Source organism: Lissotriton vulgaris, chromosome 5 (assembly GCF_964263255.1).
Source record: "Lissotriton vulgaris chromosome 5, aLisVul1.2, whole genome shotgun sequence".
NCBI classification, from domain to species: domain Eukaryota; kingdom Metazoa; phylum Chordata; class Amphibia; order Caudata; family Salamandridae; genus Lissotriton; species Lissotriton vulgaris.
This window is the reverse complement of record NC_141693.1, coordinates 1,604,242,322-1,604,255,240: the sequence shown is the minus strand read 5'-3', so window position 1 is coordinate 1,604,255,240 and position 12,919 is coordinate 1,604,242,322. Positions and strand designations below refer to the sequence as shown.

Below are 12,919 nucleotides of genomic sequence, written 5' to 3'. Positions count from 1 at the left end.
CCCCCCTATTCCATAAGTTGTGTTCAATTACTCACCACCTCTAACTTGGCTAGTACTGCACGACGTAGTGACGTATGCCCGTACAGCCAGTAAGAGGTCACCATTTTGTTTGTTGTCTGCCAAGACCTTTTTTTAGTTGCCAAAAACATAAATGTTGCGGTCATCGCGCTATTTAGCTGATTTTGCGATTATTTTGCAAATTGTGAAATGCTGGAGGGTGTGATTGGAGTTACCTTGACAGCGCTCTGGGCGGAAAGTAAATGTGGTGTTTATTGTGGGGGAGGAGGTTGTTGCTGTTTGACAGAAGGATGGATATGTGAGAAAGATGGGATGGGATGCTAACAATTACGCCTAAATATATTAAGGGCTGATTACAAAGCCTAACAGGACTCAATTGAGGCCAAGTGGGATGGACAAACTGCTGTTTGCATGACATTAAAGTCAGTCAGCTCCCTGCTGCGCCGCTTGGAATATTAGCTTCCCGAGCTTTGACCCAGCTCGCCTGTGGCCTAGGCCGGCCCTGCTTCAAAGGAGAATTCTTATCACTTGAACTTTCAGTGTAAAGGCACTGGTTTGGCTAATTGTTGTTGATAGGAGCAACCGCGATCATCACCCCCCTCTACTTTTCTTTGACTGATCAGTCTGACTGAAGTCCGTTGGCATCCAGAGTAGCCTGCAGCTTTTGAGAAGGACATCTGTTTAAAGAGCAATCCACAGGAAGCAAAGGAATTCAAGGTAATTTTTAGGTTTCGCCTGGCATCCGCTGCGCAGCAGCGTTCGCGTAGGCAAAATCTTTTGAGAAGCAGTCTGGGGTTTTGACCCACCTCTCTGTTCCATTGGCTAGCTCCATAAATGGAGGCTAACCATTGGAACAGAGATGCGTCAGTCATTGCCCGAGCAGATTCGTGGGCGTTCCGGCGATTTTTTTCGCTCTCCGCCCCTTTGTGAACGTCATTGCGGCGGTGGGCGGATGTTTTTGTTTTGGCCATTTAGGACGTGTCTTTTGCAGGGGTGGGTTGCGCGATTTCCGTGTCCTGTCGCCTGCGTGTCCGTTGGTTGTCGGGCTGATACTTTGCGCCCCATACTGTGCGTGGCATCTTGCCGGTACGGTGCGCATCGAAAAGACTGTGCGCTTCAGGAAAACTAACTGTACGCTTGGCAGCTCGCCCGTAACCTGTGCGCACCATTCTGCCCATCTGCACTGCCTTTAAAAAGAATTGTGCGCTCCCACTGTACTCTGCCGGATTATAAACTGTGCGCTTCATGTTGCCTGGTTACCTGTACGCTTCCCGTCCCCCCCCTTTGAAAAGACCCGTACACTTCGATCCTCATTGCGAAGCTGTACGTCACGTACAGTTGCTCACGCTAGATGCGTGAGCATTGGTAGGGGCCGTCCATTTCTCACGCTATATGCGTGAGCATGGGTAGGGGCCGTCCATTTCTCCCGTTCGGAGTGCACAGGAGCGCTACGAAGCGTACACCCTGCCCCAAACTTGCTAAAAGTAGCAGAAACGCGGGGAAAAGTATTTTTAAATCCCATGCTTTCTCCAGAAGGGACCTTTTAGTGCACTCTGCGGGTTTTATTCCACATTTGTACGATTCTCCCGCACTGCTTGCCTCCCGGCTGTTTTTTTTTTTAGGAAGTCTGGTGTTACTTCAAAAGACCACTTCCTGTGATCGCCGACATTACACACGAGGTGTACTTTTTTTCTAAATATATATAGTGCGTATGGAGTGCAGCTGAAGGACTTCCTGTCATTTGAAATGACTCCCGTTTCTGTCATAACGTACCTTGCACCTCGGATAACGCTGCCGGGCATCCAGTACTCTCAGACTGTGCACTTCCTGGCACCTCGTAGTTTCCATTGTTTGCAGCGGCGGCTACCGATATTTAAGACTGCACTTTTATGGCCGCAGACAGTACATACAAAGTGCACTTTCCCATTACACATACTGAACAGGGACTGGAATAAAATGGCTTCACGTAAGAGTAATTTTTGTTTCATTTATATGCAGCCTGACACAGTTGCTGGGCTTTCTGTGACTGTATAGTGCACACAATCATATGTTTATCAGGTAGCTCAACTGAAGTGCACCTCGTGCACTTTCACCACATGTGCGAACTTGGTGCCAGTACATAATATTTGTATTCCTGTAGCTTTTCTTGAGGAAAACTGAGAAGTGAGCAAGGCTTGTGCCCCGCCTGGAGAGTTGCCCGAGTGTGAAGGTGAGGTGGTGGCGCTAAGAAAAGGTTCCTGAAATGGCTCTATGTACACACGATGTATGTGTCTGCTGGCACTTTGGAGTTAAGAGTGCAGTTGTTCCTTTTAGGTGTGCATATCAGACACGTAGGTTGCAGTTGATGTTTGTCCTGGTCCGTGTATCTTTGTGACGGCACACAGCAGAGGTGTGCCAGTGCAGATGATGGGCATCCGCCCCCTGGTTCCCCTTCCCCTGGCTGTGCTTGCTTCCCTGCCCCCTCGCTGTGCTTGCTTCCCTGCCCCCTCGCTGTGCTTGCTTCCCTGCCCCCTCGCTGTGCTTGCTTCCCTGCCCCCTCGCTGTGCTTGCTTCCCTCTCGCTGTGCTTGCTTCCCTGCCCCCTCGCTGTGCTTGCTTCCCTGCCCCCTCGCTGTGCTTGCGTCCCTGCCCCCTCGCTGTGCTTGCTTCCCTGCCCCCTCGCTGTGCTTTCTTCCCTGCCCCCTCGCTGTGCTTGCTTCCCTGCCCCCTCGCTGTGCTTGCTTCCCTGCCCCCTCGCTGTGCTTGCTTCCCTGCCCCCTCGCTGTGCTTGCTTCCCTGCCCCCTCGCTGTGCTTGCTTCCCTGCCCCCTCGCTGTGCTTGCTTCCCTGCCCCCTCGCTGTGCTTGCTTCCCTGCCCCCTCGCTGTGCTTGCTTCCCTGCCCCCTCGCTGTGCTTGCTTCCCTGCCCCCTCGCTGTGCTTGCTTCCCTGCCCCCTCGCTGTGCTTGCTTCCCTGCCCCCTCGCTGTGCTTGCTTCCCTGCCCCCTCGCTGTGCTTGCTTCCCTGCCCCCTCGCTGTGCTTGCTTCCCTGCCCCCTCGCTGTGCTTGCTTCCCTGCCCCCTCGCTGTGCTTGCTTCCCTGCCCTCTCGCTGCGCTTGCTTCCCTGCCCCCTCGCTGCGCTTGCTTCCCTGCCCCCTCGCTGCGCTTGCTTCCCTGCCCCCTCGCTGCGCTTGCTTCCCTGCCCCCTCGCTGTGCTTGCTTCCCTGCCCCCTCGCTGTGCTTGCTTCCCTGCCCCCTCGCTGTGCTTGCTTCCCTGCCCCCTTGCTGTGCTTGCTCTCCTGAGTGTGTGTGTGTGGCTCTGGGTGTGTGTGTGTGGCTCTGGGTGGGTGTGTGTGGCTCTGGGTGTGTGTGTGTGGCTCTGGGTGGGTGTGTGTGGCTCTGGGTGGGTGTGTGTGGCTCTGGGTGGGTGTGTGTGGCTCTGGGTGGGTGTGTGTGGCTCTAGGTGGGTGTGTGTGTCTCTGGGTGGGTGTGTGTGGCTCTAGGTGGGTGTGTGTGTCTCTGGGTGTGTGTGTGTGTCTCTGGGTGTGTGTGTGTGGCTCTGGGTGGATGTTTGTGGCTCTGGGTGTGTGTGTGTGTGTGTGTCTCTGGGTGTGTGTGTCTCTGGGTGTGTGTGTCTCTGGGTGGGTGTGTGTGTGTCTCGGTGTGTTTGTGTGTGTGCGTGCGTGGCTCTGGGTGTGTGTGTGTGTGCGTGGCTCTGGGTGTGTGTGTGTGTGTGTGGCTCTGGGTGTGTGTGGCTCTGTGTGTGTGTGGCTGGCTCTGGGTGTGTGTGTGTGGTAGTAATTGCTGTCTGCTGAGCTCGTCCGTAGGGTACAATAGGTCTCACATTTGCGAGAGGTTAAGCTAATGTAAATGTAAATGACAATGGCATTTATTTATCTGTTTTCAAAACCAACACATAAATACAAATTTTGTCATTTACAATGCCAATAGCTCTAACTTTTCCAAAGGCGAAACCATTGCATTGTAAATGCTTGTTATTTTCATAGAATAAACATGGAGACAAGTCTCCATCCAAATCATGAATGCGAGTAACAGACATTTCCCACATATGTCTCTGTTCAAATTATAACAAACCCTCCTGCAGCCAGCAGTAGCGCTTAAAAGATAACATTGAGACACGAGTGAAATCTCGCGCCCATGTCTCCATGTCGGAAATAACTGCATTATATGAAAACATGAGTACGAGTGAGACAAGACCGCAGAAGTACAGTGATCGTGTACTCGCGGTACATGCAACACACCTTCCCCCTTTTCGGAAAAAAACAAACAAACCACATCAAACATGCATTTGCAATGCAATAGGTCTCGCATTAGGAAAGTTTGAGTATTGGTATTGTAAATGACACATTTTTCATTTATGTTTGGTTTTTGAAAATAGCAAAATTAATAGCTTTGTCATTTACAATGCCAATAGTTATAACTTTCGCAAATGTGACACCTATAGTATTTGTAATGCAATATGTGTGTATTTACTTGACTTACATGTATTGATATTACAAATAACAATGGCTTTTAATTTTTTTAAATAATGAATACTTAAATAAAAGTTATTGTAATTTATAATGGCAATAGCTTAAACTTTTGTAAATAACTTTTGTGAAGATTATGTTCAGTGTATTTTATTGTGACGAAAATCCAAGAACAGAAGTGAAATATTAACATCTTTTTGTTACATTTGTAATAAAGCTTGAAACATTGACAGAACATATTTGAACCAGTTGTTGTTGAATGGTTGCACAGATTGATGATGTGGTGGCGCTGAGTGATGTTGTGATGGCCAATGAGTGATGCTGTGGCGTTCAATGATGCTGTGGTAGCGCATAGTGATGTTGGGGTGCCCCTGAGTGATGCTGTTGTGGTGCTGAGTGGTGCTGTATGCTATGTTTTGTTTTGCTATCCTATGCTTTGATTTGTTATGCTACGCTATGCTGTGTTTTGGTATGCTATGCTATGTTTTTTTATGCTATGCTATGTTTTGCTATGCTATGCTATGTTTTGTTAAGATATGCTATGTTTTGTTTTATTATGCTATGCTTTGTTTTGCATTGCTATATTTTTTATGCTATGCTATGCTTTTTTGTGTTAGGTATGCTATGCTATGTTTTGCTATGCTATTATGTGTTTTATTTTGCTATGCTATGTTTTGTTTTGTTAAGCTATGCTATGTTTTGTTATGCTATGTGTTGTTGTGTTTTGTTATGCTATGTTTTGTTATGTTATGCTATGTTTTGTTATGCTATGCTATGTTTTGTTTTGCTATCCCATGCATTGTTTTGTTATGCTATGCTATGTTTAGTTTTGCTATCCTGTGCTTTGTTTTGTTATGCTATGTTTTGTTGTGTTTTATTATGCAATGCTTTGTTTTGCTATGCTTTACTATGCTATGTTTTGCTATGATTTGTTATTTGTTATGCTATGCTTTGTTTTGTTATGCTATGTTTTGTTATCTTATGCTATGTTTTGTTCTGCTATGTTTTGTTGTGTTTTGTTATGCTACGCTATGTTTTGTTATATTATGCTATGTTTTGTTTTGCTTTGTTATGCTATGCTATGCTATGCTTTGTTTTGTTATGCTATGAACCAAACTCCTGGGGTGATGACTTGCGAATAGCCTTAGAAACCCTTAATATCGAGGAAATCTGGAACAGCCAACTGGAACAAGCGTCATTTAATAAAATTTGTAAATTGAATGCAAAGGCTCTATCCTTGGTAGAAGACAAAACGATCTTGGCCAAACGTCGACACGAATGGACCATATTAAATTCATACAAAAGATTAAAGCCGCAACCTTACCTCATGGCACACTTCCGGCTATTTTTAAAAACAAAACAACATTTTTGGCATTTAGACTGGGCGACCATTGCTCTAAAGATTGATACCATTGTGGAAAAATATACAACAAAAAACAAGATGTAGACTATGCGGGTACTACACGGAAACTCTATGCCATCTAATGTGTACGTGCGAGTCAATAAAAGATGAGAGAAGAACCTTGCTGAAATCAGTTATAAAAGCCCTTCAAATCCGCACTTGCAGGCAGGCTGTTATTAGCTGGATGGGTGCGGGCTCGAACATTTTGTTATACCGTGGTGTAAAATTTATGATGAAAGTAGAGACTCTTCTTTCAAAGGTCGAACTAGTTTAAGACTGGGGACTGGAAAACAATGTGTTACTTTTTAGATCTAAAAATATTTTAAGAAAATGAATTTTAATCCTTTTTTACTAGTTTGTAATTTGTATATGTATACTTTATGGTTGTGATAAACCAAATAAAGTTAATGTTTGACTGACTGTTATGCTATGTTTTGTTATGCTATGCTTTGTTGTTGTGTTTTGTTACGCTATGCTATGCTTTGTTGTGTTTTGCTATGTTTTGTTTTGTTTTGCTATCTTTTGTTTTGCTGTCCTATGCTTTGTTTTGTTATGCTCTATGTTTTGCTATCCTATGCTTTTTTTGTTATGCTACGCTGTGTTTTGTTATGCTGTGCTATGTTTTGTTATGCTATGCTGGTGAGGGTGAGTGTGAGGGTGTGAGGGTGTGTGAGGGTGGTGGGTGTGAGGGGGTGTGAGGGTGAGGTGGTGTGAGGGTGAGTGGGGATGAGAGGGTGTGTAAGGGAGGGTGAGGGTGTGTGAGGGCGAGAGTAGGTGAGGGTGTGAGGGTGAGGGGGGTGAGAGGGTGAGGGGGTGAGGGAGGGTGAGGGACAGGCATCGGACTAGGACATTGAGGGACACAAGCACGGAGCACTGAGAGGAGCAGGCATGGGGCAGTGAAGGACACTGGTTTGGGGCAGTGTGGGTAAAACATGAAAACAGGTCGAGACCTAAAAAACTGAAGACCCAACTTCTAATGGCAATAGCAATACTGATGTGATAAAAAAAGAGCTGTGGGTGAAACACACTAAGATAAATAACGCAGCGGTCTTTTGAAATGAACGGCCACATGACATTCTGGATAATAATAAGTGTTTAGCCATGCAATAGTTAATGCTGTTGTACCAATGATATTGTGCTGCATAGCTAAATACTTATAAGGTCCCGAAGGTGAGACCTATTGGGTATTCCAATGCTTGTTCAAATTGAAGCAGTTCAAGCGCTCAGTACCCGCCCATTTAAAGCACCCAAGCATTGTGACTGCGCTTTTGAAATGTGTGTGTACTAACGAAACCTCATAGCATAATATATTGTTGTAATTAATGCAGCACCCCAAATGCAATATATTGTACACAGCTGCAGAGTTATCAGTACAACAGCAGTTTACAAAACACCCAATTACACACCAAGACGCCGCACCAAAACCACAACAAGCAAATCACACTAGTCCTTAGACCATCAAACACTACTCGCGCAGATCACATGGCAGTACTGACACTTCCACCTAGCTGCCTGATACCCACTTCAGCAACTCATCGGGGTTTGAAGTGATAATGCAGCTACAATACAATATCGTATACAACATTGTTTGCTACTTGGAGCCCAATGAAAGAAAGAACAGGGCAAAGAGGTAAGAGAGGCAGCAAAGGGACAAAAAGTGAGACCTGATACTTCTTTTGCATTTTATTCCCCCCCTTTTTCAGTTCACTACCCTCCTGTTTAACTCCACTGCCCCAGTACAGACATGAATGTGGTGGGATTGAGGGATGAAGGGGCATGCACACAGCTGTCTCATGGGGCTCAGAATAAATCATAGTCCATTTGGGCTTCATATACTTGTCGGTGACAGTTTGAAACCCAAGGCACAATATATCCCTGTTAACAATGATTGGTCAATGCCTTCCACAGGTCTGTGCGTTCAGCTGCAGCATCACTCATGTAACGGCCGTATTCTCGGACCAGATAGGATCAGCTCCTCAGAGCACCTCCAACCCAGCCGGAACGTAATCACCTCCCTCCTTAGAACGTATTTACAATAGGTATGTATATGTCTTGTACCTAAGGATGGGGAATTAGCAATATACATGCGTAGGTTTTCTACAATATCCCACTCATACCAGTTAGTCTCGCGGCAACTTAGGCCCAGACTAGTCTACACTAGGGCAGTTCTGATTAGTTACCATTACACACTGACCACAGTCAGTGCTCGCTCGGCAAGTCCCGTTTTTTTTCCGTTGATGCCCTTAAAACCATTATCACGGCCCTTATTACATCCCGCCTGGATTATGGCAACGGCCTGTACGTAGGCATCCCTGCCTACGAAACTCGCCGTCTCCAGGCCATCCAAAACCAGGCGGCCCGTCTTATCCTTTGTCTTCCCAAATCCTCCCACATCACCCCGGCCCTCAAATCCCTCCATTGGCTCCCGGTTCTCTTCAGGTCCCGGTTTAAATTAGCCTGTCTGGCTTTCCGAGCGCACGCTCGTTCTGCCCCGCTCTTCATTAACTCTCTTATCTCCTCCCACGCTCCCAGTCGCCCTCTCCGTTCTTCCTCTCTTTCTCTTCTTCATGTCCCCCGCTTCCGCAAATCCCGAACTGGGGGCACCCGATTTTCTGTCCTGGCCCCCCAGATTTGGAACAATCTCCCTCTCTCCATCCGTTCCATCCCCATTTTTTCCCACTTTCGTAAAGCCCTTAAAACTTTTTTCTTTCTTCAGGCATTTCCCGACTAACCTCTCATGGGACCCTCTGTAGAAACTGTTGTGCTCCTCAGCGCCAGGAAGCCGCTTGGCCGCAGTGCGCTTTAGAAATTTCTTTTTCATTTCATTTCATTTTCAAGTCGCAATCCTGCTTGCCTACACACTAGTCTCCTCCCTAGTGTTCTCTCCCTCACAGCCCGGTCCACAATCCGGTGGACCTATACACTAGTCTCCTCCCTAGTGTTCTCTCACTCACATCCCGATCCGCAATCCGGCGGACCTACACACCAGTTTCCCACCTGGTGTTCTCATTAACGCCGCTTACCAACGACGATCACTTTCCTATGAGTACCTTTGGAAGGAATCTCTCATTGGCTACTCGGGATATGATACTACAATATTAGGAATTACCACAATTTACCAAATTAGAGGATGTGCAATCTATTCTTCACATCGAGGGGTCCCTCTCTCCCTCATTGCTCGGGAATTACATCCGTTCATGAAAACAATGCCTGACTAGAAGAACAGGTTACCCTGATTGAACAAGAATACGAGGCACATGTTGGTTCACTAAGAACACTAAGAACTGGGGTATTTTATTACAATGATCATAAAAACACAATACTACACTATAACATATATCCTGCAAAGGAAAGTGAAAGGTTAGAATGTGCACACTATAGAATATGGGCAGAAGTCACCTTATTGACGCGAAGTCGGGGTTCAGCAGTCATCTAGGTTCCCTTCTCGTCTGTGCCTTGGCTCGTCTTAGAGTCACACCTCAGCAGTCACGAGTACACGTCTGCACCGCTATGCTCTGTCTTCTCTGCTTCCCTCCAAGTCACTGGAACCTTCCTCTTATTAGCTGCTGTCTCTCTCTCTCTCTGGCCGTTCTGCACTACTCCTCTCTCCTCTCCAATCTTTCTAAGAGAGTATCCGCTTTGTGATCTTTCTCGGACTTCAAAATGGCGACTGTCTGCCTGGAAATAATTAATGGCATTGATGCTAACGGCTAGCTGCCGCCTACAGACTGACTGACTCACTGACTCATGCTTTCGCTAATATGGAAGCTTGTCCTTTCATGGAAAGTTACGGCCAGTAACCTGCCGCCCACCAAATTCTTGTACCTCCCCGTACCAAGGACACGTTCCCAGCCGGCCGGCCTGATGTTGTGTCTTCGGAGAAAAATACAGTCTTTCGATAAGGGCCAGCCTGAGCCGGTTCTCTCCAAGCGAACAACACTTCGAAACTAAAACATTACACTTGACCTAGAAGCATCTCAAGCTGCCGGGGCAGGAAGCAAGATGGAGTCTCTCCCGTTTGAGGCCTACAAGGCCCGAAATAAGCATAACTCCATAGAAGGTATACTAACACTCTTGCAAAAGGACGGATTATCACTAATACTAATGAATCTATCCCCTAATATAAGTTTATAAGCCCTGATCTAAGGAAAAGGGTACGAAAGTGCATTACTGTGCCTTATGAATAGGCCCTGTCTATAGTTCTAGTCCTTGCACTAGAATGTTAATAGACTAGAGTCACTTCCAATCATCTTCCCTCAAAGGAGGGCCGAAAAAGTCGGTCAGAACAACTCATTAAAGTGATTTTACATATTTTGCGTGAATACCTGATCTAAACTGAGTTTTTTGCACTTAACTGGATTCCTCTGCTCTGGGAAGAAACAAAATGGTGGCAGACTGTCCATTAAATTAGAAGAAACGTACAGTCTCACTTTTTAGAAACAAAGGAAGGCAAGCATTTTAAATATATGATGTTAGTGGAAGATGTCAGCCTCCCTTTATTTGGGTGTTGTCATGAAATCTAAAAAGAGATTCATTTGTGGAGCAGAAAATGCCCATATACTTTCTCTTGGTCTGAACACCATTTTAGTAGAGACATTGTGAAAATGCAGAAAAAGCTCAGTTTTTTTTTGGACGTTTTTTAATACGGTTGCTCCACCTAAAGAGGGAATATGGGCAAATTTATATTTAAGATTCTAGTGAGAGACGAGGTAGAGTAAATGTATTTTATTTATTAAAAAAGAAAGCATGAGCTGTAGTGCGATAAAAATTGTGCTACAAAAATAAGTGTACTCGGACTGCGGGCATTTCTGTCAGAGGGGGATCTTTTAGCAGAAGCGATCCAGCTCGGTTTGATTTGTAGTAGATGTTGAACTGAACCTCAGGCTTGGAGCTGTCACTCTCTCATGATGTTGGGGCTCTAATATGAACTCTGGGGGCTCAGTGACGGAGCGTGGTGAGACTTGCAGTGTTTGACTGGGTTTATGCTGTGAAATTCCTAGGGGGGGCGTCAAACTAGACCCCATAAACCATGCTGGCCGGCCGGGTGAGAGGCAGCGCTGTGGGTGCTGTGGAGGTGGGGACGGAGTAAGGGAGGGTGGGGGTTGGCCTAGTACAGAAAGGTAAAAATGAAAACACACCATGAAGCTGACAGCAAGTCTGCTAAAAAAAAAAAAAACAAGCATTGTTAGCACTCCACTGTGCTGTCCAAAGTATTAAGCACGGTTTGGGAGTTTACCGCGCTTCATGTTTTAAACAGCACAGAGCTATCGATGCTTGTTTATATTAGTGCGGTTTTGCTAAAATAAACATGCATTGTTAGCACCCGGGTGTCCAAAACATGAAGCGGGTGTCAGGGAACAAAACGTGAAGCGCGGTGTTGGAGTATACGGCACTTCATGTTTTAGACAGCACAGCACAGCACACCCTGCATTCCTACGCCTGAATCAAGCCAAACTGCCCTGATCAAGAAAACTCCTTAAATGTGAACATTTTAAAAAATAGATTTTGAAGTAATAACTGTCCCAAGCGAAGAATGTCAGCGCGGATGCCTACGCTATGCTTGCTTCTGGACGGTAATGTCTCAATTACTAGCAGTTCTGTACATTCTGTCACCGTTTATGTTGGTGCATTGAAGTTATTCTAAGAAGACAACTGGCGCTTTATAAAACACCGAAATAAGTCGGATTTAAAATTACTTCTCGCAATTTAATTAACCTGCGATTTATCATTGGCTATAACCAGAAGAACAGTTTGTTTTATTAGATAAGTTGGGAGTTTTACCAAATATTGATTGTCAACACTAATGCTTGCGAGCCTTTAATCCTGCTGTTAGAAATCATAATGCGAAGGAAAAATAAACTGGAGGGACGTGACGTACCAAAAGGAAAAATACCAAGAATTAAACATTTTCTTACCCAATAGAAATGCAATAAATCTAAGTGCGAAGTGTGTACAAATTGGGAGGAAACCTGTATAAACAACACGAGAAAACGCATGAAAAATGGTTTGCTTTATTTTGGAAATAAACTCCCGTTCCACTTGAGGATTTGGTTCATTTCTGCAGATCTTTTTTTGCCACGCTGCAAACGCAGGGTGCATTTTTGTCTCCGATTATAAAAGGCCTAATTATAGCACGCTGATAGAAGGGCATTTTTTGACATCTTTAGATAGGGCGGGGGGCGCGGAAACAGCTTGCAGTTGTCCTTGCTGCTCGAGCACTCCTTTGCAAAGTTCGTTATTTCCTTCCTTCTTATCTTCAAACATTCACTCAGAAAACAAGCAGCATTTCTTTTCGTAAAGACTTTGAGTGAGCTGGTCTTTGCATGGGAGCCAAAAGGAGCAGGGGAGTGAGCGAGTGGGAGGGAAGCCTGGCGATAGGGGGCTGGGGAGGTGATCCCTTTGAAGGCATTGCGCAGAGAGGGGCCGGGGAGAGGAGGCGGGGGAGAGCTCCTTTGAAATGCGGCTGGGGAGCAAATGGCAAGCTCGTGCACGAGCACGTGCACTTGCCGAAATCCGGCCGCCTGGTTCAGCTCCTGTTTTGGCCACTATAGATCGACCATCTGCAATGCGCAAGCGCATTGGCAGAGGTCGACCTAAAAAATCATATTCCTCATACTACTTTTAATCATGTTAGTACGTAATCTCAAAATCGTACAGAAGGGTAACGCATCCTTACACTCCTGGCTACGTTATGTTATGTTATGTTATTTAATTTTTATATAGCGCGCGGATGCCACAGCAAAGTGGCGTCCCGGCGCTTTGGAGGGTTGATAACACAACACATCAGAGAAGGTAAAAGAAGTGGGCCTAAATTGTAGAAAAAAGAAAAGTTTTAAGTGCCTTCCTGAAAGGGAGCAAGTCAGGAATGGAGCGAAGAGGGGCTGGCAGAGAGTTCCAAAGGGCTGCTGCCAACACTGAGAAAGAACGTCCGCCCATCCTAGATTTTTTAAAACGGCACAATGGCAAGGTTGGAACCGGCGGAGCGAAGAGCTCTGGCCGGGACATAGTGCTGAATAGTCTGTGCAAGAATGGGA

At 45.9% G+C, this 12,919-nt stretch overlaps 1 protein-coding gene across 4 annotated transcripts in view; it reads left to right on the top strand.

Moving 5' to 3' along the window:
• Positions 1 to 12,919, top strand: part of RNF31 (ring finger protein 31) — a 628,898-nt gene that overhangs the window by 10,907 nt on the left and 605,072 nt on the right. The window contains exon 1 of one of the 4 annotated variants that reach the window (XM_086923747.1): positions 7,838 to 7,924. The exons of the other annotated variants lie outside the window; for them this stretch is intronic. The gene's annotated coding sequence lies outside the window, so the exon portion shown is untranslated. Of the gene's footprint in view, positions 1 to 7,837; positions 7,925 to 12,919 lie in introns of those variants that run through there. 4 annotated transcript variants of the gene reach the window in all.